Source organism: Ammospiza caudacuta, chromosome 2, assembly GCF_027887145.1.
Source record: "Ammospiza caudacuta isolate bAmmCau1 chromosome 2, bAmmCau1.pri, whole genome shotgun sequence".
NCBI lineage: Eukaryota > Metazoa > Chordata > Aves > Passeriformes > Passerellidae > Ammospiza > Ammospiza caudacuta.
In genome coordinates, this window is record NC_080594.1 from 6,140,133 (window position 1) to 6,161,962 (window position 21,830).

The window sequence follows — 21,830 nt, forward strand, 5'->3', positions numbered from 1 at the left end:
CTCTGAGGCTTTGGCAGGTCATCTGGGAAGGTCCCTCACCTCAGGAGATGTTTCTCTCCATCTTAAATGTCCTGTTGTCTGGTGGACACTGAAAATAAGTCCTTACTGTGTCCTCAGCTGGCAGGACACTGGGCCAGGGTAATGAACTCAGTCCTGGGGATGTGGGGAAAACAGCAGAGTGCAGAACTTCAGGCTAAAGAGCCCAGTCAATGCTGTCTCCTGCGAGCTGGCACCAGAGCTGGGGCATCATAAGATGCAATTCCATTAATCACACATTTTAAACCCAGTCTTCAGGGTTTAAAAGATTGGTCCTACAGAGCACAGGGAACCACCACTCCCAGTGGTCAGTAGCCAATTACTTTGTGATGAGCAGTTGTATCATGGGAGAAGTCTGGCCAGAGTCTCCAGAAGACATCCACAAGTCCACAGTGCTCAGACAGTGTGTGCAAGTGCTGGCTACACCTCTGCTCCTCATGGTTTTCTGAGCTGTGTACTGAAATTGTCCATGTCTGGACCTAGCCATGACTATTTGGCCAACCAAATGGGCTTTTTTTGTATTTAATTCTGAAATGGAATCAGATTGTTGTTGCCTTTCTGTGAGACATGATGTCTGTGACCATGTGCCAGCAGCCTCTATGGATGGCTGGATTTGAATGTTCTTTTACTGACCGAGCTCTTCACACCTTTCTCCCATGCAAAGACTAAAGACATCTATTTGGAAAGTGATTCTGCTGTGGCAGCCTCATGACAGCCCATTCCATTTCCCCAAGTCCTTGTTACTCCATTACACAGAAAACACCTGCTTGCTAAGGAGAAAAGGCCAAAATGTGATTGGGAGAATCTGGTCAGCAAAACTGTTGAAAGGAAAACTTTATTTCCTGCAAGAGCCAGCATGATTCTCAGTATGTGTGGAAATGAGTAGAGACAGGGCACAGGAGGTAATGGGATGTGTGAAGAGGGATACATAAAAATAGTGTGTGAAGCAAACAGCAAAACACAAACATTTCCATGGCTGTAATGACCTGGCTGCCGCTTCACCTTTTCCATTGTGTATAAAATACTTTGGGATGCTGTATGAGGTCAGCTGTGTGTGCTGGAGCAGAGCTGCAATTCCCTGACTGCGCTGGGCTGCTGTGGCTCTGCTGTGCTCTGCCAACTGTTGTCCTGACTGAGAACAGTGAGGGTCACTATTAGGATTGCTCAGGGGTGAGCTTGTGGAGTTACCTGCGGTGTAGGAGACCCCAAAGCTCCATTAACTCCATTAATGTCCATTTTGGACTGACCAACAGATGGCACCATCAGCCCCCTTTTCTCCTGTGGCTCAGAAACAGCTCCTAATGCAAACTCTTGTCCAGACCTCTCTGCTGCTAAATCCAGTAAATGCTTTCTAATTAATATTTCATTTGAATTCCTGGTGTCTTATAATAGCGCTTAGGATCTGTGCATGCCTACATGTGCAGTGAAACAAATTATAAAGATACATATTTATAATTTAACCTGTAATATTCCTGCTAGGGTATTAAATGACTCTTGATTTTCAAGGGGTTTCTAAGTCAATGCTGAATTTGAATAATTTAAGCAGAAAAGGCACAGATGCATACAGTAATGAAGAGGTAAAATGCTCTTTGAAAATTGCTGTAACGAGGTAGATTGCATAAAAAGCATACTGCGCTGGTTTCTGGAAAGTCTATCTTTCTCTGCTCTCAGATTTACAGTAACTTTTTGTTGTCTTCTGCAGCTTTAAGATACATCCTCAGGGTCTGTAGAGCACCCCATCAACTGATAACAATAATGACATAGCAGCTACCTTTTCCTGTATTATCTGAATTGCTAATTAGACTTTCAGAACGAGACACTGCTGAGAATGTGTCAGGAATAAGAGCTGCTTGGAGAGAAAGCAAAAAGTCACAAGGAAACGAAGTTCAACGTAGGATTTAAGGAACCATTATATTTTTTTGAAGGGATAGATGCTAAGCCATGCAGATATCCAGCTTTGATTAGGTAGTGTGGAGGAGAGAGAAAACTCAGCTTATGCTGGGTTTACCATCCTTGCAATGCAAAGGGTTTTTTACTTCTGTTTAAGTGAAATTTCCTGTATTTCAATTTGTGTTACTGAGAGGTGTCTGCCTCCATCACCTCATTTGTACATATTGATAATATCCCCATTGAGCATTCTGCAGCCTGAGCAGTCCCAGCTGTCACAGCCTCTCCTCATAGGAGAGATGCCCCAGTCCTTTAGTCATCTTTGCTGGGCTTGAGCCATGTGTGGGGAGCTTTTATTACCAGCCATGGTATAAAGATGTTTATCAGCCTGAATGCTTTGGAGAGCCCAAGGTTGTCTTCCCTGCATGATCCATGCAAAGAGCCTCTAAAGCACTACTACTGAATTGCTTGGGTTCACCAGTTGTTGGCTGATTATCTACAAAAATATGTGACTAAATAAAATGTCTGTAAAATTTGGACCCAGGATTTTTTCTTCTCATAGGAGAACAGCAGTGTTATTTCAATTTCTTTGTGGTGACTGAGTACAAACACAAGCTTAACTTGCAGAACATTAATGAAAACTCTGCTGTTAGGGTGCAAAAAGCAGAGGGAGGGTCTAGTAGTAAATGTAAAGTGAACTTCCTTTACACTCAATGCTTCTTTTTCCTTTATTTCCTGGAGGTATTTTTATCACCTCAGGTATTTCAGTTATGTTTTAATTAAGCTGTATGATTATAAGTGCTTGTCATTGAGGATATGTAGCTGGGTAATTAGAATAATAGTGTAAGGGAGAATTGGAGAATATGAGAGGTAGCTAAAAATGAGTCTGTTGTGATGCAGCTGAGTTCTGCACAGCTGCTCTGCTTTCCCCACCTCACTGAGTTCTTAAGTCACTGGCTTGCTGTCCATTCACACTACATTACTTTAAACTGGATTAGGGAAGAGTTTGAAGTGAAAACTTAATAAGATGGAAATCCAGCAGGGGTGTGAATGGGGGGACAGCAACCAGAACACCATCCAAAGCCCCATCCAAAGCCTCTTGTGGATCATAATGAACTGTGTTCCACAACAGACAAATCTTTCCTCAGCAGAAGTGAAATAAATATATTGTTCCATAATAAATCCTGTTTAGAGATCCCCAAGGCCTGTGTCAACATGCTGCTTAAGCATATGCTCAAATCCAGTCTGATTTCATCAAGTACTTAAGCTTTAGTCAGGCTGGCTTATGTGCAAGGAAAGGTTGAAAAATCAGAAACTGTTAAAAAATACCCACTTTATCAAGCTAAAATTTGTTAGTCCTTTACCATCAATGCTTTGCTTAGATAGAGTTTGATTAAAAATTATAGATATTTTGTTTGACTTTGTTTCAAGCTGCTGGAGATCATCAGTAGTGCAGGAATAAATTATTCTTCATTTTAGGTCTGATTTCAAAGGATTTTTTCCTCTAAGTACACAGGGAGCAGCATCAGGCCTTTGCATTCTTAAAAGTTTTTCTTGGATTTCATTCAGCACACACATAATTACAATTTGAGTCCCTTAGAACACCATTGAAAAAGTCCAAAAGGAGTGAATGTGAATCCAAATTTTTCTGCAGAGTTTTGAAATCTAGCACTTGTTAATGATGTTGTTCATGGAATAAAAAGCTAAGGGTCAGAGTGAAAGCTTCAGAAAAAGAAACATAATTTCTAAAATCTAGAAGAAAAAAACCAAAACCCAAACTTTGCAACTCTCAGTATATTTTGTAGGTTTGTGAGGTGTCCTTGATCTTTATGCCACAGCTCTTTTCTTTAATGAGACCTTTTGAGAAGGGAAGAAGCCAGCAGTTCTCTTACCTGCACTCCTTTACTATTTGAGAATATTTTGGGAGAAAAAAGGTGCAGCTGTTCTTGTTCCTCTGAATCTAAAGGAAAGTTTCTGAGTTAAGGGCTTGCTTTGTAACCCCAGGAAGGCAGGGGTAATTTTCTGATTAGCTTTGCTGCGTCTTACATGAACTTCATCCTCTATTGATTTATGATGAGCGTAGATAATTCTATGGGATACAAAAGATTGTATCTTAAATTGTGTGCTGGAACCTCTCTATAAATTTGTTGTCCAAGATGTTTCCCTTTCATAATTAAATTGCAGTACCTGGTTTTATTGCTGTTCCCAGGGATAAATCTCTGATCTGAGAGCTTTCACACTCTGTGTCTTTATTGCTCTCATTTTTATTACAGGTAAGGGATTATTTTTTACTATCTTCTTCATGATTTTGACAGAAACTTAACATATATTGGTCTGTTCCTTTTAATTTATTCATTGAGTGGAGAAACCTTGTATTAATAAGGTTTTTACATATTGCCCCATACTCCTATGTTCTCATGTTATGTGCATGTACCATCTGATTTTCTATAAAATTTTTAAGCTTGTAGGTCTCTGTTCTTTAGGACACCCATTTTGATGGGTGTATAACTGCTGTTGCAATTAAAAGAATGTGTGTGACATCATATATAGTAACAAAATCAGAAATTCTGGAAAGCAGAAGATTTTAGTTATAGTAGCAAACCCTGAACCCCCCTTTTGGAATTACTGTCTAGACCATATGGGGTTTTTAGAGCTTTTCCAGAGAAGAACTTGAGTGGCTGAAACATTTGTGAAAATGCCATCATAGCCTTGTCTTTAAAAATAAGATGAAGCTCCAGGTGTGATAATTAGAACAGAAGATGAAAGCAGTGCACAAGAATTAAAAACAGCATAAAATCTAATTGCAGCATTTAACATTTATGCTGTAATGTCATAAATGTCAACCAGTGGTGCCTTCAGCAGAGATTGAATGGCTTCACTTCACCAGTGGGACAGGCATGAGTAGTAAGAATTCCAGTTGTTCCTTGTGCACAGCTGTCCCAAGATCTCTTTTGGCAGAGAGTCCTACCTTTGCTACCTTTGAAATGCTTCTTTTGGGATTTGTCAGAATGTTACCAGTATTTATGTAAATTGGGGAGCCAAGGTGTTGCCATGGCAATCTCATCTGTTTATAGCTTTTTTGATACATGAGCACCATTTGTTGTGGCACAGTTTCTAAAAATTTGTATTAGGAACGGATAAATACGTGATGGAGGGTGCTATCTTTCTGCTTTTGCAGGAAAGGAAAGAATACATGAAATCTCATTTCTCAAACACCTTAGGTTGTATAAACAAAGGTCAGAGTGCACCTTTGTGCATTAAAGTATGGTGATGTTCAAATGCATCGAGCTCCTGGCCAGACTTTGTTGGGTTGGACCACATTTATGGAGCTGGAGACGCTCCCTCTGGTGGCTCTTGTGCCACTTGGCATTTCTACATTTTTAAAAGCTGTTCTTGGTGTATTCTGGTGGGTGAAACTCTGACAAGTGTTGGTTCAAACGATTTTGGAAATGCACAATGTATTTCAATTTACATTCAGCCAACAGTGATTACTGGGCTCTGTTAGAGGTGCTGTGTCAATCGTGCACAAACTTTATTACAAATTTGCCTGCACATCTCAAACATAGGCTTTGACCCCTGAAAATCAAGTTGGCCATTTCTTGACAGGGATTGCTAACATTGCTGAAGTTTAAGAAAAGACTATTTTGCCCATACTAAAGAAGTTATTTTTATTATATATGTTTTTTCATCTTTGAGCAAAAAGTAAGCACTCTGTTTGTTTTATGCTGTGAAGTAAAGGGAGAAGCTGCATATCCTTTTGATTTAGCATATATTTTATCACATTTTGTGATGGGGAAAAAATACTATTTCTAGAAGAAACAAAACAAAACCACATGGATTTCAGCAATAAAGGCTCTTAACATCATCTCTGGTTTAAGACCTTTGGAGCTGAGGGTTTCATTCAGATAAGACATTTTTATGGACTGTCTACAACAGTGACTGGGCATTTAGGAATATATAGGGCTTGCAAGGAGGTTTTCCAGTATTTTGAAGTGGCAGTAGCATTTTCCTTTTCCCATTCCAAACAGTTGAATTCAGCATAATTAAAATATTGTCTCTATGAGGTGTAACTTAAAAAGAAAGTGTAACAGCTTATAGAACTCATAGGAAGGATATTTTCAGGGATATTCAAGTTAGTTGGAAAGAAACCTTAATTTCATATGCAAATGCAGGTGCTCTGGAAGCAGTTTCTCTAATAAGTGATAAGTCTGGGATCAGTTTTCTCTAATAAGTGATAAAAACCACAATATCCACTGATGTCCAGCTTTTGGCAGAGATAGCCTTGTAATCAGTTCAGTCTCCCTCTTGTGATTTGATTGAAATGATGTTAAATCTTTGATGGTGTCAACTTGTACTTTGTGGAAGCCTTTATAAAACCAAGTATTTTAAGTTCCCCCAAATCTGTAAGTGTTCTTTTCAGCTTTGTTCCTAAGTTTTGTGATTTGAATGTTTCCACTAAAGGCTATGGAATCAATAAATTGCACTGAGAACATTGTCTTTGATTAAAGTTAAATACTGTAAGATATAAATACTGTCTGCAGTCTGCCTTTGCAGAGGAGCTCTTTAAATATTGAATAGATTGTATTGTGTTGATTCAAAAGTCAGAAGTGAAAACTCAAAGCTAAAGAATCACAAAATTCATGACATTGAAACTTGTCTAAGAGCTTTGGAAGCTAGGTTGCTGTTTTTCCTTGAATTTCAAAGTAGTGAGATTCTGAACAACCAAACATCTGCTGAAAATAAAAACATGTTATGTTTTCAGTAACCAAGAAATTAACTGCTCCAGAAAGTGCTCCAGTTAGTTTAGAAATGCTTATTGACCAAAAATTAATTTCTTTCCTGTTTTTGATGAAATTCCATGCCTCTACTTTCAGTCTTAATGAATGTGTGTTTTCTTGTTATCTGTCAAGCGAGTGACAGCATTCCAAATTTAATCTTTTCATGTGCTTGGTACTTCTAACTATGGCCATTCAGAAATTAGGTCTTGTTTCTACTCCCTTTCCTGAGGGAAATTGGTCACTTGGCTGTACTATTATGATTTGAGAAACCAAAATCTATTAATCTTCAAAAGTCAGTTTGTTTTTTAAGGGCGTTTTTGCATTTCTTAGTGATAGAAACTTCCTTTTCATGCGGCAAGAAATACACATAGTTCTTAATGTTCTGATTCAAACAGTTAAGTATCTTGTTAGATTTATTTAAAAAGCCATGCCAGCTAGGAGTGATGTGCAGTTTCAGTCTGTAGTCTGGCTTTCTTATTGTCCTGGGACAGCAGAATAATCGTTCACATTTTTTTTTTTTTGCACAAAACACTGTTAGCCCGATGCAACCTCTGCATTCCTGATGGTGAAAGGCCTTGAGGGGAAGCTGTTTCAGGAGCAGCTGAGGGCACTTGGTCTGTTCTGCCTGGGGAAGAGGAGGCTGAGGGGAGGCCTCATTGTGGTCTCCAACACCCTCATGAGGGGAAGCGGAGGGGCAGGAACTGCTCTCTGCCCTGTGGTGACAGTGACAGGACCCAAGGGAATGGCCTGAAGGTGTCAGGGGAGGTTTAGGTTGGACATTGGGAAAATATACCAATATCACCCAGAGGGTGCTTGGGCACTGAACAGGGTCTCCAGGGCAGTGGTCACAGCACCAAGACTCACAGAGCTCAAGAAGTGTTTGGACACTGCTCTGAGGCACGTGGTGTGACCCTTGGGGTGTCCTGTGCAGGGCCAGGAGTTGGACTTGGTGATCCTGATGGGTCTCCTCCAACTCAGCATATTCTGTGATTCTCTGATCATGTCTGAGGCTTCTACCTCATGTTTTCAGTCTATTGTTGACATTAACAAATTTTGACAAAAGGTTAGATGTTTCAGAAACTGCATATTTACAGTTTCCAGCTTAGCTTAACCTGAAGAGAAACCTGAGCTGTTCCTGGAGAGAAGAGGCCATGCATTGCTGCTTCCTCCCTTATGCTGCTCTCACAGTCCTGTGGCTCTGTGGTCACCTGCTAAACTGGGTCAAAATGAATCATTTCTAGGCCAGGCCAACTCAGATGTGGGTAAATGAGAATGAATATGTGGCCCCAAGTTTCTTGTCATGGCCAAAGAGTGTTGGGGACACTGGCAGGGAGGAGGACAGGGAGTTGGGGATTGCCTGGTTCATTATCAGCCAGTTGTTAGATTGAACCACAAATCTTTACAGGGTCAGGCCTCCTTGTTCTGATTTACACACAAATTTACTTGGTTTTCTGAGCTTTGTGCACCATGGTAGGAGCAATGATAAAAAGAGGGCTGGGGAAGCATCTCCAAGTGCAAATTTCCCCCTTGTGGACTATAACTAGGAGATTAATTTTTATTGTTCATTTTTCTATTATCTTTCCATTCTCACGTGGGACCACCTTAGTGGGGTTTGTGTAGCAAAAAGAATAAGTTGCTCTGAACTATGGCCTCTTGTGCTTCAAGAAGGAAGGACAGTGTGGAGGAGGGATGAGGAGGAGAAATCTATAAAACAATCTTGTGCCTCAGTCTTATGTGAATTTTTCTTTAAGTATGCAGTAGGCAGCATAGAAATGTTTCCCTGATGCTCAGTGTATAACTATGCGCATGAAAGCAGCCTGTAATTTAATTAAACAGATTAAAAAATTAATTCAGACTAACATTAGTGGTTTAAGCATTCAACTTGGTTTTCCAGAAGTCTCCTAGAGCACTTTATAGTGCTCTATATAGAACTGTCTCTGTAGTTTCACAGATTGTACAGACACTTCAGGTTCAATTTTGATTTAATAAGTCTTCCAGCAAAGTTATAGCAGTAGAGTAGCAGAAAAATTGCCTTACAAGGTGCCTTTCACTGATAACACAGCATAAGCAGCCCTGACTTGCCTTATATAGGGATGTTAAATTTCCTTGTCCTATAAAGAGCTTCAGCCTCCATAGAAATGAATGTGTACTTCCACTGCCTGACTACTCCTGTGAAAGGAGACCTCAGAGGGTAAAAACAAATATTGTCTATTATACAGGTTTTCCTTTGGTTTAGGCACTCAGAATCTATGTCACAATGAAAACAAGTCTAAATTGTTCCATTGTGAAAACTTCCAGACTGGAAGAACGTGTCTTTAGATGTGCATGTTGCCTTTTTAAAATAATATTTTATATTTCTTCAGAACTTTTTTCTTTTAAATGGAAAAAAGTCCCAATAACTGAAGTGTTATCCTTCATGTAGGTCACTGAAGAAATCCTTCTTGATTGATACCTGTGAAATTTTGAATTTGATAGTTCTCTACCAATTGTGGGAAATTTATAAGATATTTTTGTGAAGGTCCCCAAGCAAACATCTACCAGCCTTGCCCATGATACCTTTGTTTTTTCGCTTTTTCAACTAAATCTGAGCCTACTGAGGGCAGCTGCTAAAGGTACAGGCAAAGGCCAAGATTATTTCTGTTGTATTGGCTTATTGTAATTGAGGATGAGGTTGATAAATTCAGCTTAGCAAGCAGGCTGCTTTGCTGGTGCACTGCTGGGAAGTATCCAACTAAACTGCTCAATTGAAGGCAAATATTTCTATTCATTTGGGCACTGATTGCTGTTAACAAGTGCCACACACAGCTCCTTCTGTTTCTTGTGATCTCAGAATCACCTGTAATCTCTTGTTCCCACAGTGCTCAATGCTGCTTCAGAGCTTTCCTAGGGAATTTATTGTGGTCACAGATATTTGTGCATAACTTTTAAATCTATTTATGGCTATCTGATGATCTTAAAGTATTTGGAATCTGCCATTTGTTAAGCAGTGACTAACTCCAAAAACATTTTTGCTGTTGCATATCTAAGTGTTGCACAGCAAATGAGAAAAAGTTTACATGTGTTGTCTTACAGGCAAATAAAAAGGGAGAATTTCAAATATTCTTTTCTACTACTGCTGATGAGTAACACATGTTCTGTGTTTTCAAACCTCTGCACTTCAGAAAAATAAGAGATCCTTGTCTTCTAAAAGTCACATGCTTTGATTTTGTGAATAAACAGAATGCACAGCACAAATCAGCGAAAATCCAAATGCTGAGAGAACATGCAAGGAGGTGAAATAATCCTTGTTATAAAACTTGAACAATTAGTAGCAATTAGATGCTGCATTGAATAATTTATTATGGTTCTTTCATATCTAATGTCTGAAAACGACAGACTGATCTGGGTCCTTGTGTAAAACATGGACGTGTGCATGTGCAGAATTACAGAGGGACTTTTTACTTGCTCTAGACTTTCTCTTATGAGTTTTACTGGATTTGAATTTTGGTTTTCGAAGGCTCAGCACTCAGTAACTGATTTTGGTGTCTTTAATAAGCTGTATGAGGAGACAGAATGCAGAATTAAAAGAATAAGAACATGACAAATGTATCAAGAAACTAAATATTTATTCTTAATAATCATGAATATATGCCCAAACCACCCTTCCACTGGTTCTAAGGCTTATCCATTATTATTGAAGGGACATTTTTGTACAGCATCTGTTACAGTAAACATTCTTCTCATTTGACTGTAGATAACTTTTTGCCTTGATCTTACCTGTTATTCAGAGGCTGATTTAAAAACCCAATTCTTCTTCTAATGCTGCGAGTCTGAAATTAGCATTGGAAATTGCTTTTTTTTTTTTTTAATTAAAAATTGCTTTTTGCATAATTTTTCTGTACTTTTTCTCAGTACAAAAGAGATGAAGCTATGGGAGAGTATCCAGTAAAAGGCCACTTTGATTAAGGATCACCATTCTGTGATGCTTCTTCTGTACTTGTACTTTTGTGCCTTTGTTATGATTTGGACTAAAAGCAAATCCTGCACAAATTCACATTTAACCAGTGCCACTGCAATTCCCTTGCCATCCTGCATGGTGACAAGCACATTGATAGCAAAACTTCATTTTCTTTGTGGCATCTCTTGGACTTATCTGGCATATCCTTGAAAATACTAATGAGCTGGATAATAGCAGTTTTTGGATCAGATTTCTGAAGTTTGGTCACTTAGCATTAGATACTTTATTGCAAAGACAACAAGTAATAGGTCAACTCATTATTCTGAAATGGGCCTCAAAATGGTTGCTGAATAGAGCAAAACTATGCCTGCAATTACTTGTCTGTGTAAAATTTTGTATCAAAAATTATCCATTATGAAAATCAGACCTTCTAAAAAATACTGTGAATTGGTAGGCTACTGTACTAGGAATGGGAGGTCCTTAATCCAGAGTGTTGTATGGAGAAGAGAAAGTATAACTCACTCTGTCAAGCATTCTAATTTGCAGGTTCCTGTTCTGTTATAATTAAGGGATAGGAGCAATAAATAGAAGGATAGCATTCCATGAAGGAAAGAAGATAGAAGAATGAATATATCACTTTTACTTCTTCTGTAACTTCTCCTCGATTTATTTCTGTAATTTTGTTTTTGAGAGATTGTTAGTGTTGATCACCCTCTAGCTCAGATTTGATAAAATAATAAAGAAAATATTGTTCCCATAGGTGCTATTACTACTTCCATATCACAGACATCACTAAAAAAGTCCACCTTTTTTCCCCCATAAATAACGTTTAATACACAGGGTTCTTGGAGTGGAGAGAGAAAAGAGATAAGGAGGAGGTTGGCCAGTGTCACTTTATTGTTGTTTAAGTGTTTCGCATGCCTCCAGTATGCAAAAGATAATTGAGAGGAAGGTAATGTTAGTAGATGATGATGCTCAAAGATAATTAAGAGGAAGAGATGTCTGGTACTGCCTGAGACTGAGAAAATAAAGGCTGGTAACATTTTCAGATGGACTGTGCATGTTTATAAGTGAGAAGGCAGGGCAGGTATAATCTTAGATTAAGATTTTTGATGTATGAAGATATTTGAGGCATCACTGAGTTATATAAACATGCTGTGCATACAAGGGCTCATTATACAATATGGAAACAATCTCTTGAAAGACATAAATGATGGAAAATTTAGGATCCTATTTTGTATTCAGTATTTTCACTCCAGTGACGTTATTCTCTACCTCCGATCTGCTGATTTTATACCAACAGCTCAGCACCCTGTAAGTCACACCACTATTTCCAATTTCTGGCTATAGGTCTCATTGTGATGACAACTCCCTCAACCTATTCAGGTATTGCACATCCAGAAAACAAAGGGCTTTATTGGTGGTTATTCTCCACCAGATGAGCGCACAGCATGTTGGATAACTACCTACTCCTCCTAAATGAATATGTTGAAAGAGTTATATTCAGAATGTATTTTTTGCCCTCTTCTGCTGACAAATTGTTGAGCTGGCTGCTCGTCACAGCAAGCTGTCAGCCATATGGATGCCATTCAGCCATTTTTGTTCTTCACAATGCTGTTGAGCAGGGCCCACACAGCCAAATGTCCGTGAGTCCTGCGACTCAGAGTGACTCAACAGAGCTGAGAGAAAGGCCACAATTTTCTCAAGTGGCAGCAGGCACCTGTGTCTCTGCTTTACTCATCTTCCTATCATAAAAAAAATAATAAAAAAAAAAATTCCAAAGGGCCCTCATGTACATAAATTTAAGTTCTTTCTGCTGGGCTGCACAGTTGCATAGCTGTCCGCTTTACTGATGTGGCTTTGCAGCTCTAACAGATGAGTAATATTAGATAAGATGGATGTAAAAATAAAATAAGAAGAGAATGGCAGTTTGCAATGACCTTGGTCATGTTGCAACAGAGAGGGGAAAAATAAAACATGCGAAAGTTGTCAGCTGGTGTGGAGACGCTGTTATTAAAATAGAAATGGTATGGAAAAATCATGGCTCAGATGAGGTACTAAGAGGTTTTCAAGAAGCCATAAAAATGTGCAGTTATATTACACTAAATGTTAGTTTACCCTTAGACTTCATAACAATAATAGCTGCTAACCAGCAAAATCTTCCTAAATATGTTGTCATTGACTTAGTTAGGCAGAAATGCCCAGGGAATGAACAGGCTGCTCATGATGGCTTTTTGAAGTTTAAAGAGGGGACAAAGGGACATGCACTGTGTCCCTTTTACTTTGATATCATGGTCCTGAATGCTTAGAGATTTAGATCCTAGGGGATAAAGGGAAATGAGCTATGTAAAAATGAAACACAATTTTGAATTTTCTCATTAGATTGACATTTTCTGACCAGGTCCAATGCAAAGAGAAACACCCGCCCCGGTTTGGTCCCTAATCCTGGATCGCATGGTTGCTCTGAGCCCTCTTTGTGTCTTGGCCATCCATTGGCCTCCCTCATGGCAATAAGAATATTTTAAACCATTCCAAACGATCACGGCTTTGCTTGCTGCCCACACTTTGCCATGGTTACGTGAAGCAGTAACTCCATGACACATGGTTGGCATTTCTGGAGTTTGTTTGTTTGTTCGAGCTCTAGGAAGGTTATCAGTGATCCACATCCGAGAGAGGAGGCTGAGTTTACATCCCTGCAGCCCCCGGGCTGTTAATTTTAACAAAGCTGCCAGAATTTGCACATTGGATGCGTTTAGGGCGTGCCAGGGAGGAGGTGGTGCAAGGGGGATGTGCTACCAAACAGCAGGTGAAGGTGGCCTCACTGCCATGGGAACCAGATCTCCTGAGGGGAAGGGGGCACTGAGAGGTGTTGTGTGGTAGCTGTGTTTATTTTTGAATTGTTTGTGGCATGGAAATGTCTCCAGTGAAGGCTGTGGCTCTCAGAGGCCTGGCAGTGACCTTGGTTTAAAGCATCTCCAGCTCTGCACTGGCCAGGATAACCCTTGCTAAGTTCCTGGCTGAAATGTTTTACGTTAAAATTGGTGACCTTGTAGATATGCATTCTTGACAGCAGCTTCATCCACTGGGCATTTCACTGGTGGATCCTGCCTGAAAAACTAGGCCTCAGGAACGTTAAGATTGGATCAAAGTCTGAGCGTCTTTGGTGTCCCCCAGACCAAGCTTGTGTTGGCCTGTAGCTCCCAAACCAAAATGATCTTCTGATCATCTCTGGTCTGACCCTTTCAGTTTCTTGAGTATTGGGATTTGGCACAGGTGAGTTACAAACATGATGTCTTCAGCTGTGACTCAAGCAACACTGCTTGCACTGCAATAAAACCTGCAAAGGTTCAACTTAACTCATGTTTTTACTGATGATTCTATTCAATCAGAAGACTAAAATCAAATAGTAGTTCTAAACTTGCCTTGATCATTTCTCTAGTAAATCTAGTCAAGTAGGTTTCCTCTCTCTTGCAGTCATTAAAGATTTCAATTGCAAGTGAGTACAAAGCTCACTAAGGGAAATATTCAATGGGAAATATATTAATATTTTAAAAGAAATTATGAAATACAGTAGATGCCTTTTGCCTTTTTTTTTTCATTTAATTTTATTAGACAATTGTGAATGGCCATTGAGAATCACCAATAAGAACATTGACCACTGAAAGGGTACTAGCTTGACTTCATTTCCACCCAATTATACATTCATTCAAAAGTGGATTCCATGAAAATGTAGAGAAAACATTGAAAAATAACATCAAATTTCTAAAACTTTAAAAAGTGCTATTGAATTGCAACTTCTTTGCTCTGCTTCTACCCAGAGGAAACATTATATGTGATTAGTAACCAGACATATTGTGGTTTACTGTATTTGTCCATTTTCTGAATTGACAGAACCTCTTACTACAGTTTTTAGAGTAAAAAAGAAACTAATTTACCAATTAGCTCACAAATTTGTATGAGATGAGTATTGAAATAATTGCATTAGAGGAATGTTCTTTACACCTGCAAGTGAGGCAGCTGCTGCCAAAACCTCAGTAAAGTCTCAGTCTACTTAATGACTTTGCCCATTGATGCTGAGGTTTGGCCTATAACACAAACATGAGCTGCTCAAGATGTTAAATCTCAGTTATGTTTTGAGAATTTGAATAAATTTTGTTAAAGTTAGAGCTTAATGTATGTTGTCCTGCTTTAAATAAAATAAATAGACTTATTCTATAGGAAGTATAAAAGAACACAACATTTTAAAAATTAATTTATACAGCTTTTGGAATTTTGAATTATCTGGTTTTGCATTTCATTGTGTCTGCAGATTTCAAATGGCATTAGACTGGGCTTTGTGTATGCCCTATGCCAGAATTTTCAGTGAATATTTGTATCTATGAAAATACAGATAAAATCCTTGTTAACAGAAGGAAATTATTTTCAGATTTTTAGTAGGACTGATAAGATAACATTATTGCTTTCCAAGTTACATGGAAGAATTTTTCAGCCAAGGACACAACTGAAAGCTAAGGACCTATGGCAGAATTATCTGATTTTACTTGGCATTTGTTTAACTGTTGTGTGTATTGCTGAAGGCCGTTTACTCTGACAAGAAATGTCAAATAAACCAGTAATAAATCAAAACAGGAGATGGAATAGAGTTCTCTTTCCTTTTTTCATTCTTTGGCAAGGTAAGGAAGGGTTTAGAGACTACTGAAATTCAAAGAATTGCTCACATATGGAAAAGTATTTTTTCATTGGGACAATTCTGTAAACTTAAGCCTCTGGAAGTGTTACAGAAGTTGTTCCCAATTACATATTTTAATGGTATCTAACTAGTAGAATGTACAGTCTTTTGTGTATGACCAGCAGTAACTATTTCTTTTAAATAAGCATTTCTCCCCCTTCTCTAGTTTTCTAATACAGTAAAATATGTGGCATGAGAAGATATATACATCTGATGCATGTGCCTTTTAAAATAGGGTACATTTCCCTGCTATAGATTTTAAAATTAAATTCTGGTCAGTAAGTGGACTTATATTTATAAACCCTGAAGCTTATTGGTGCCTGCAGTGGATGATGGCCACTTTACATCAAGGAGAGTTAATTTTTTTGATTACTAAATGTATTTATTTGAAGATTACTTGCTGCCTTTTGTTGCCCTTCTTTCCTTTACCAAAATAAATCTATTCATCTAAGGACTAGAATAACTATTTAGAAATTGACTTTTTTCAAATCCCTCTTTACCAAGGGAGCTGTGGGATTCAGTACAGGATAATTCACAGCTTTCACAATGTCTTATTCCTAAGGAGCAACATCCATATCAAGTTAGAGAAGATGAAGGAAAATGAATCAACTGCTTAAAAATCATCAGCATTTTTGATCTGCTAATAAGATCCTGAATATTTAAAAACCAGAGAGGAAGGATTAATACAGGTGGAACAGTTCAAACAAAGGTAAGAAGTTTTGGAAGTGAAAAGTCATCCCAGCCTCTAAGCAGAAAAAAAATCAACTTTATTTAAAATGCAAAACTAAAGAGAACCCTTTAAAATATATTGATGTAGTAAAACTCTATGGGAGCTTTGACTCATTTGTGTATTTTAATGGTGTTTAGGGTTTTTTGTGCCAAAAAAAGGGAAATGCACAGTAGCTTGAATTTTGGAAGGAATAGAAAATTGAAGTCACATTTAGCTGAATAGAGAATAATAGACTCTACAAATGTCAATTAATAATATCAAGTCAGTTTTTATATTGTGGTTTGTTCTGGTTTTGGGCGTTTACTTTTCATAAGCAATCATTTGTTTTTACCTCAGCTTTGTCATCTATTTCTGTGTTGATTAACTCATGTATCATTTAAATAAATTTTTAATTAAGTAATTTTTGTTTAAAATTGCTGACAAATAGTGGGGGCAAAAAACCCCAAGAAAACATTTCTAAAAAGCCAATTCTGTTAATATATAGTTTTCATCATATATTTCCATTTGGTTTTAATTACTGAGTACATTTTCCTGAAAATTATGAACCCTTATGGGTTAAAGGTTGCTATGCTCCTGCTGCTTATTTCTTTCACACAGACATCCTTCCCTGTTTCTGGCAGCCAGACTATCTTTAAAGCAGCACATGGTAACACTGAAAACTCTGGCTTCACTGAGAAACAAGAAGCTTTTGAACAACAAAAGCCTGGATCAAATCTTAAGGTAACTGATTCAGTTCTGACTTGGGCCAGACACTCAGGTTTCCACTATCTGAGCATCTTATCTGTGCATATCTCCACATAAAGGTCTGCAAAAACCATCAAGAGGTAAAAACTGAAATTACATAATGGCACAATCTCTGTAAATAATAAAATTTCAAGCTTGCCATACAGCATTCCTTTGGCTTTTGTGGTCAGCTTTGTACATATATTATAAATATAATGAGCATACAAGATGGGTTTCAATGGGAGCAGGATCTGTGTTGCATGAATTAACAGTAGTTTTATCAGGGCTGGATGAAATCTTCATCCAAAGAGGAATGCTGTTCAGCTGCATAGTTGTGACCATGTCATCTGTGAGGGAAAAATGTATTTTACTCAACAATGCTAGTAAGTCTGGAAGGGAGAATTAAAGCATCTTCGTTCATCTATAAGATCTATAAATTATATTTTCCACTTAACTTTATTAATGTCTTCCATTTCAGACTTTAAGATAGTGTTATTAGAGAACAAATTTTCTCCCAAAATAAAAAAGAAAAAAAAAAGGCAGTAAAATGATTTTCAGGACAAAATGTTAGGCAATGTTAGGCAGCCAGCTTCCCAACTTGCTCCCACTGCTGTGGCACAGACCTCATCCCCTCCTTAAAGCTGTTTGTGGGACAATCCTGTGACCTGCATTAAAATAAAGCAGAAGAGATTATTTGAAATTGTCACCTCACCAAATACTGCCCTGCCAGAAAGTGACCATGCTTCAGTGGGAGTCTTAGGTACAATTCAGAAGAGGTGAGCCACATGGTGCTGCTTTATTCTTTATCAGCATCCAGTTAATTTGTATCAAAAAGCTGCCTAGATAGCTGGGAGTGTTGGGAAGCCTGTATGCTAATTGCTTTTAAAAATAAATGCATCAGAGCCACTGGGGCATTTCTGTTGTGGTTTTAGATTATTCATTTAAATTATGAGGTTATCAAATGCGAATGTGAAATTGTCAGGCATATGCTCAAATATCATCTTCCTAAGCTGTGCAATTACTCAGGGTGTCATCTCAGTCTTCAAGCAACCAGAAACTTCTGCTTCCACATAAAACATCATCAAGGTATTACAAAGCCTTTGGCAATGGAACACAATTAAAACTCCTCAAGCAGTGAAAGCCATTAATATAAAGCAGGCGAAGTTCAAGAGGAGCGGTTCGGGCGTGCCTCCTTGGCAGTGACAGGAGCACAGAGCCCTTGCAGATTAAATCTCCCTGCTGAGGAGCCAGGGCTCTGCATTGTAATGTCTCTGCTGCAGTGCCAGAGCTGCGACACTGAAAGATAATTTGGGCACCTCTGTGCCATGCCTTGGTGCCTACAGGCAGCGGTGGTTCTCCTTTTGTGAGTTCCAATCATAGCAAGGCAGGAATAGTCCAGCATAAGACAGATGTTTGTGTTACTAGCTTCATCTGCAGCTGGCTTAGACTGTCCTATTCTCCTCCTGAAACCCTCTGGTGCTGTGGCCAAGTCCTCACAGCCCATCCATAAGGGCACAACCAGTTTGAGCAGCTTGGATGCAAGCTGCCTCTGCTTGGACGCTCAGTGAAGTTATTATGGGGGCAAACCTGCTCCAATGTGTTCTGCAGGACCAGTGAAACTCAGGAAACATCCCCTCAGCCCACAATTAATCATATCCTTTGAGACCAAGAATGCTCTGTCAACACTGTTTTGTTACAAACACAAATTATACAGGCAGCTTCTTAGCACTTATGCAGTGCTTTTATAGCAAACCTATAATGTTTTCATCTTTTCAGCATTAAAAGAATGAGGTTCACTGCATCATAGTCAATCAGCCTTCCTTGCAGACAGTTTGCTAAGTTATCTTCATAGGTGTTTTTTGAAAATAATAGTTAAAAGAGTTTAGAATAGTCACATAGAAAAATTATGTGCTGGAAACTTTCACTTCACTGTTACTGCATTTACACGATGTAGAGTTTACGTTATGCACATAAAGAAAACATCTGTATTCTCTAATTATAGAAGCTTTAATAAACACCAGCTTTGAACCATGACTTTCTCTCTATCCATACAGTCCCAGTATACACAACTGAGAGACATTTCCCTGTGCTACCTTTCTGATGCCCCCAAGCAAGTACCTCTGTGCAGATAAAGCTGGGCTCTGCATACAGTTACTTTTTAAACTCTACTGAAGTTGCCAGCTGTGAGGATTTCTGTATGGCAACATCCCATCCTTGGAAAGAGAAAAAATTAATTTATGTAAGCATGTAAAGAGCCCTCAGATGAAAATCACTCTCAGTCATTGCTTGTATGGCCTGTCCTTGAAAGGATCATCAATTTTCCCTGCTTTTATACATCATTACTGAGTTACTCATCTCTCAATTGATGTACTGCAACCTTAAAAATATCCTTTATCCCACTGTAATCCCACCTGATGCCACTCTGCTTTTCAAGAGGGCAGCATCTCTTCCCACCACAGCAGTCATGAAAAGGTAGAGCTATCAGTGGTGCTGTCCAGATGTACACCCTACAGGTTTGCCAGGCAAGTAGTGCTATATTTCCTTTTCTACTGAAATTTTGTCTTCTAACTTAGAATTAACTTTTCATTTTTTTCTGCCAGGGGTGTCTCTCTGCTGTGGGCAATCCAGTTATTTTTTAAAATGATCACTCTAGCAATAATAATTATACCCATAAACCTTCCCTCTGCTAGCTTCTGTCATTAAATGAAAAATATGTTTTTACATATAAAGGTGTGATTACCTGTACCAGGTACTTTAATGACATCAACATACAATATGTGCTATGCTTCCATTTCAGAAATTTTTATGATTCGTTCAAGTACTTAATCAGGGTCTCTGGCATGATTTATTAAAACTGCTTAAAATTCCTAAGTGTCATTTCCTTTAAGTGGTTACAAACTTTCTCATTAATACCTGTACAACCACCACCATAGACATTGCACACCAGGTGACACTTGCCAAAACCATCCTGCCCCCTGTACTGTCACCTGGCTCCAGACTTGCACTGCAGTGAATGTTCTGGAAGCTGCCTCTTCCATCCTGATTCCTTGTGCCCTGCCTGAGGGCTCACATCACCAGCCATGCCCTGCAAACTGCTTTGTAGTGGTCACTGTACAGGTTTTGGCTCTTTTAAATTCATCAAGTAATTCCTACCCATCCATTCCTACTAAAAGCATTTCATTTGTAAAGTGTGAAGACTGACATGCTAAATAAGCAGTATAATAAATGAATGCTTGAAATAATATGGTAATGATTTGAATGGCTCAAAACTCCTGTCATGATTTGTATGCAATCTATGTGGGAAATAGCATTTACAGCTTCACTGAGGAAGGTTTCTGTTTGCTTGAAGGCTCTCACTGTTAGTCCCAAAATAAACTCAGGGAAAGAAATTCATCTTCCAGCACGTTTCTAGGAATCTAGAAAACATTTGTTATGCTCCTGTGTCTTCTTTATCTTGTGCCACTCCTTGACAGAGCCCTTGTCTTGCAGGTTTTGCTCTCAAAGCTGGACACCAGGCTGCCTGCAGCAATGGAATTCCCTGCTTCCTAAGCTGAGCAGGGACAGAGGTGAGCAGGAGGGGAAAAATGCTTCTGGCTAATCTCTGTGAATTATAAACTTTTTTTGTAGCATTCTGGGTTTGTATTGACTGAAATCTGTTGCTTTGGTTGGAATTTGTTCTGATTATATAAAAACAACAATTATTATGATGCTTAGATTTGTGAAAGTGAATAGGAAACTGCCACATATCGTTAAAAGTGTATCATTTTAATTTTATGCTTGCATGATCTCAATTTGGTAAAAACACTGATGCTTAGCAAGTACAGCAGAGAGCAGAGGATAAAAGGACAGGGTGTGAATGCTTTGTCATTGTGTCCTGGGTCCTACAGGGAGGATGACCCCGAGCCCTGAACTGCATTTAGCCGGACAGGAGCTGATTGGAAATGTGTGATGGGCAAGCAGATGCCCCTGGCAGGGCAGCATTAAACACACAAGTATTTACAGGACCTGTGCCCTAGGAGGCCTCAGGCTGCAGGAATGCTTGGCCAAAGCAGCCCCTTGCCAGCTTGTTTTCAGGTGCTGCCACACAGGCAGGAGCAAGTGAGCTGAGCACGTGAACCAAATCTGTGCTTTGCTCACAAGCCAGGCACGCTCCATCCCACCCATGGAATCATTCCATGCACTGAGAAAGTCCATGGGAAATCAGGCTCTGCTGTGTGTGCATGGCAGGCATGGACACAGCTCATGAAAGAAGGCACTTGGGGCCCTAAGTGGCCCTGTGTTTGCAAAAGCCAGTCCACAGAGGGCTGCATGTGAGGGGAATTGGTTACTTTATACTCCTCCTTCCCACATAAAAAGGCAGCTGTGTTGTTGTGCTCCCAAAAGGCAGCTGAGTTCTTGTGCATTGGAAAAATCAGCTGTGAAATGACTGGGAAAAATTTAATTGTGTTTCCCAAAGGCAAAAGTAGTGGTGTGTTTATACAGTGTGTTTATAGACTGACTGGATCCAGCACTTTGCAGGGCTTGGAACCAGTTGCATTTTGATGAGGAATTCTGTTGTTGAAGGAAACATTTAATTTCTTTAAAGATATGGTTTTTTATGATTAGGTTATCACTGACTAGGCTATGATGAACTGTATGAAAACACAGCCTGTAATATGTCAGGCAAGGTAGAAAATTGTGCTCTCTTCCCCACAAAGGACAGCTGCTGTCACTGACATCAGGTAAGTAAGGCATACACACCACAGGGAAGCAAAATTCATGAACTAATCTTGAATCTGCTGTTGATGTTCTGCTTGACTTTTTAGAAGACTCCTCACATCTCCTGGGTTCTGTAAAACAGAGTGATAATGTGATAGACTTTGATCTTGTGGATTTAAACACTTTTTGTTCCACCAAATCCTTTAATATTTTGTTTTTATGCAGTAAATATACTACCTAACTTCTTTAAAACCACAGCCAGCTGACTGGTTATATTCCTGCCAGGGTTAGTCACTAGCCTGACTTATGACT

At 39.0% G+C, this 21,830-nt stretch overlaps 1 long non-coding RNA gene across 1 annotated transcript in view; it reads left to right on the forward strand.

Moving 5' to 3' along the window:
- The window catches only part of LOC131554866 (uncharacterized), a 31,068-nt gene extending 14,135 nt beyond the window's left edge, over positions 1 to 16,933 (forward strand). Inside the window, exons 2-3 of the long non-coding RNA XR_009274457.1 lie at positions 15,930 to 16,076; positions 16,695 to 16,933. This is a non-coding gene — a long non-coding RNA (uncharacterized LOC131554866). The remainder of the gene's footprint in view (positions 1 to 15,929; positions 16,077 to 16,694) is intronic.
- The last annotated feature ends 4,897 nt before the right edge of the window (positions 16,934 to 21,830 follow it).